The following is a 5508-nucleotide window of genomic DNA, read 5'->3' as shown; positions in this document are numbered from 1 at the left end:
ATGATATATCGATGAAAAAAAAAGCTATCTTGAATCTGAAAAATGTATTTCAGAGGGCAAGGGTGCTCCTTTGTGATGCTTTCGCCCGTTTTTGAAAAAAAATTTATTCAAGATGCTATGTAACCTCAAATATAGCAAAGAACGGTGTTTTTTGCACATTTAGGTTACAATATCTCGAAAACTGAGGGTGATGGAATTTTTCTGAGGTCGGATTCGGATTCAGCGCAGCAAAAACCTTCGGGTATACTAGGTCTGGTCTCTGGTTCCGGACCTTTGTCAAATTTTGTCGGCCTGTGTTATTCTTGCCTTGCCCGTGCAGAAATTGCCAAATGTTTGCCTTATTTCCGATTTGGGCCAGATCGGGCACACAATTTCGTGGTTGTTAAATTTGGCTCCGTCTAGACCCCGACTTAACAGCCAAGCTTGCCAGTAGATGGCGCTTCATTAATTTCGGAGACTAACGTGGGTTGACTCCAAATCGCCCAAATTTCAACGTAAAGTGTCAAGCGTCAAAAATATTTTCATTATATTTGGAAAAGTGACAAAATAAGTGGGAAAAAATTCCAAAAGTGAGCACAAGACGAATGCGCAGGTATAGTATACTTCAAAATATTCCTGAATTACGTGTTGAAGACTATAATAAGTACATTTATTAAGAATGTTAAGATGAAACCTAACCTCGAAATGAGGTTATTTATTTATAAGAAAAGTAGCAAAAGTAATATTTCATTTGTTGAATGTGAAAACGAATTAGATCAACAATGACGTCATAAACATATTTATTTTCACTAATTTTTAGGTGATTTGATACTTTCCACAATTAGGTTCAATATCGAAATTGAAAGCAACTTCAATTTAGAAATTAAAACCAAAAATATATTGCAAAATACTTAAATCGACTATCATACACAAATGCTGGCTGTTATGTTGCGTCGTTTGACTTTTTCCGTTTGTTCGAAAAAAAGTGTCTGACATACTCTGGGCGCAGCGCTGGGGCCCCGATCGGGCATCGCGTTTCATTTCGAGCCTGGCCCCATCTAGACATCCTGATTTAGGCCAAGTTCTGCCCGATCTGGCCCCGATCAGATCCAAGTTGGAATTTCTGCACGGGTGGCTGGATTCATACTCTTCTATACTTCTCATTTTTATTTTTAAGTATGGTATAATTACAGTAAAATATTTTTTAAAAGAGTTCCTTCTCCTTTTTTCTTTCATGGAAAGCAATATATGCATTTGTAGCCATAAAACAGAATTCTCCATTATACATATACGTATCACCATCTCTGGTATTAATCTTCCTTCCATATCCTCAACATTTTTAAATATGAATTTTATTTCATTGATTATACCATTTGTACTAGAAGTCATTATTAAATATCCTCAAACTAGTATTATGACCAAACACTTGTGGAATATTTTTGAAACTTTTTCTAGAAACGTGTAGAAAATCATGATATGAATTGTCTTATCTATTAATACATCTCCCTCTTTGTATCAAGTTCTACTAGTAATCTTGCGCGCGCCTATTTATCTTTTTCTGAAAAAGAATAAACCAAAAGCCTATCTTTTTTATGATAAACATATTTAATTAATGTTACAAAATATTAGAATGAAATAATAGAACGCACCATGGGATGAGTTCTGTACATGAAACTGTAATTAATCTTTTATAATAGAATTTTAACAAATTTAATATTTTTTAGTAGAAAATTAAATTGAATTATTTTACTCCAAATGAGCTTTTTTTATTAAAAATTAATTTACACCTAATATTGACGAGTAGCAATTATTATAATTTTTCAAATCACGTTGATGATAATCATATTCTTTAAATAATGAACTTTGCATTTTTAAACCAAAATTCTTATAAATCAATTTAGCAAAATTTTTGCACGCGCATTATAATAATCAATTTTCTTATAGGTAGGAAAACACGCAATAAGCTTGTTGTCACTTGGTAAACTCTCCCCTGAAAATCTTGATCAAGTCTCTCCTTCAAAATCTTTCTTTAAAATTGAACTAATAATTATTAAAACTGTTATAACTGTTTTACAGAAAAATAGTCTTTTGACTTAAAAGTTTGAGGATCGGGACACATTTTTTGATTTCCTAACTGACAATTCTTTATTTGTTGAAAATTCGTTTTTCTAGATGAAAAATTAATAGTTTTAGTTGAAAACTCATCTCTTTGGTTGAAAAAATGTCCTATTTTTCTTAATTCTTTTTTTCCGGAAATAAATTAATGTTTTGTGCGAAAAAGTAACTTTTATAATTTTGGTAAAATTCGAATCTCTTATGGAAAATTAATCTTTATGAGTGAAAATTCGTATCCTTATTTTTACAATGCATCTCTTGGCAACATCTACATTCGTTGAAATGTCAAATTTTACATTTCCTATCGAAAATCCGTATTTGCAGGTTAAAAATTCAACTCTTTTTTGTTAAAGATTAATCATTTTTGATGGAAAATTTCGCCATTCAGTTTAAAATTTATATTTGTAGGTTGAAAATTTAAGTATTTGGTTAAAAGTTAAATTATTCGGTTGTAAATGCAAATCTTTCATTAAAAAGCCAAATTTATAACAAAACCGTTTATGCTGAAAATGAAAAAGTTTAATTTTGAGTTTAAATAAATTAACGAATTTTCAACCAAATAATTACATTTTCATCCAAACACCTAACATTTTAACAAAATAGTTATACTTTTAAATAAGTAGATAAATTTTATACCAAAAACTAAAAAGAGGTCAAGCCTATCTTAACCTGAAAAAACCTGGCCTAACCTAACCTAACTTATCTTCACGTAACACAATTAAATTCATTTTATTTCTAAGTGTCAGGTAAATTGAAATGGGGTCAATTCTACTTGTAGTTCTAAGTTTCTTCAAATGAGTAATGTGCGTCTAAATTTCTAACCACCTGTAGTACAATGAAATGAATTTTATTGTGTTACAACGGGAACACTTAAGTTAAGTTGTGTTGCGTTAAGCAAAATTTCGTTAGGTTCTGTTAAGTTAGATTCATTTGTAGGTTAAGATCGAGTTAACCTATTAAATATAGCACACATTTAAGACTGAGAACCGTACGCTTACATAGCTACAAGTGTGGTTGAATTTTATTCGGCTAGGTTATGTTAGGTCAGGTTTTGTTAGGTTACGATAGGTTAAACCTCTATGTAGGTTAAGCCGAAGCTGAATGAAACGGTACCGCAAACACAACGGGACAACACAATGAGTTTAATTGTGTTACGTGAAGTTAAGTTAGGTTAGGTCAGGTTTTTTTAGGTTTGGATAGGTTTGACCTCTTTGCAGTTTAAGCCCAAGCTGATTCAAACGGCACCGCAAACACAACGGGACAACACAATCAGTTTAATTGTGTTTCGTGAAGTTAGGTTAGGTTAGGTTATATTTATTTCTAGGTTAGGCTCGAGTTGACCCATTCGATGTAGCACACATTTGCTACTGGGAAAATATTCTTCCAGAGTTTTACGTGTGGTTCAATAAATTTCTGTTAATTCAGGTTAGGTGAGGTCAGGTTCTGTTGGGTAAAGTTAGGTTAAATAAGTTGATATCAGGCAAGGGTTAATCCTTCACAGTTGTCGACATGTTTGTGAAGTGAAAAATTGCATCACTGGCATTATTTTGAAATTTATTTGTCTCAGTGCATGATTTTTCGTCATTTTTTGAGGTTATGGCTCAACCATGACGTGATGGGTGATTTTTGATACCGAATTTGAATTCAGCGCCCCAAAATTCATAGAAATACGTGTGTCTTGTTACCAGATCCGCACACTTTGTTTTTTTTGTGTGTCTGTGTAATTGTTGAAGTATTCTTTTCAAAAATGTTCTTTTTCTTATCGACAAGAAGTTTATTTTGAAAGGCGAACCATTTTTTTTACGTTTACAAAAATAATTTGTATGATAAAAGAAAATTTATTTCCAATTTTCACGAATTCTTTAGATACAATGTTTAAATTAAAAAGCAGAATTATATAACTACAGTGTTCTTTTTTACAAATTTATTTTTCACTACAGTGTGATTTGGGAAATGCTTTCTTTCAAAGAAATAATTTAAAACAGAAAACTCAGTACATTTCAATTTCAAAAATTGAAATTATAAGCATTCTGAAAAATCAAAATTTAAAAATTTAAAGAGATACAAAACTTTGTTAAAGGAAAATTTGTATATAAAAAATCGAGGAAAAATTTTAAGTACAATGTTTCTTTACAATCTGCGTTCTTACTACTGTGAAAAAATTTGCAATCAACTTTTCGGCGATATTAGGAAAAGAAAAGTTTCTAAGAATATTTGAATAATTATTTAGCTACACATTTTTTTTAAATTTTGTATTCTTACCGCAGTGCCACTTTCAAGAGAAACAAATTTCACTTTCACCAATATAATTCCTCATCATTCCAGAAAAATTAATTAATTAACACTATTTCTCATACACACAAAAAGCTGTGTTAAGGGTTTCAATAAAAAAATTGGATTTAATTGGCATCGCTAAAAAATAATTTTTAAAAATTTTATTTGTTTTTTCAGTAGTTCTTCGGTAAGAGATTTATTTTTTAAGAATAGTACTTTCATTTGAAAAAGTGCATACCTGCAAGAAACTATGTAATTTTTACAGATTTAAGAAAACTCACTGATAAGGATCGCCATTATGTGCCAAAACGTTTAAAACAACTCAATTGTTTTCAATTCAACTGACTCTAAAGCCAACAATTTCTACAAAACTAAGTCTTGAGGGTCAATAAAATCCACCAGCGATTATCAAGCTATCGTTATTTAAAATAATATTCTCTTTTAATAATTTTTGAAAAATGCGGGTTTTTTTTTTTATTTTCAACAGCTTTACCAACGAAAAAAACAATAGAAAATTTATTTTGAATCACTTCATTAACTTAATGGGGAGCTTATGAAAATTTAATATTTTAATTGAAATTGTTGAGAATCTACCTATATTAACGATTATATTCTCAAACTCGTAAAAATGTCAGGGCTTTCGTCGGCCTATTAGAATTTTTAATCGAGGTATATGCGTGGAAATAGCCAGGAAATGGGTAATTTGAAAGACGAAAGCATCATCTTTATGTGGGACATAACATCGAGGACCTAAAGCAGTGCTCACCAAAAGGCAGCCATTGGCTGCATTGGCTGCCAGTGGCAGTCAAACTGGCCCTAACAAATCTTGTCGTTCGACTGGTTTCTAGCCCTTCACGGTCATTATACCTCCCGCCACGCCGGGCTTGAAAGACATTATCCTTTCCAAAAATGAATTACAATTGGAAAAAAATATATCAGCGTTTGATTTAATAATATAAAAATAAATATAAACTTCTTATTGAAAAATATTTATATATTTCACACAATTGATATAATGTATAATGATAAAATGTTTAAATGATATTGTTCAAATTTCTTTAATAAATATTTATTGAAATAAGCTATAGCTATAATATGACTATGTTATCTGTTAATACTAAATGATTAATAGGTAGTTTC

This window comes from Belonocnema kinseyi, chromosome 6, assembly GCF_010883055.1.
Source record: "Belonocnema kinseyi isolate 2016_QV_RU_SX_M_011 chromosome 6, B_treatae_v1, whole genome shotgun sequence".
In the NCBI taxonomy this organism is placed as follows: Eukaryota; Metazoa; Arthropoda; class Insecta; order Hymenoptera; family Cynipidae; genus Belonocnema; species Belonocnema kinseyi.
The sequence above is the reverse complement of the archived record's forward strand: the minus strand, read 5'-3'. Positions refer to the sequence as shown.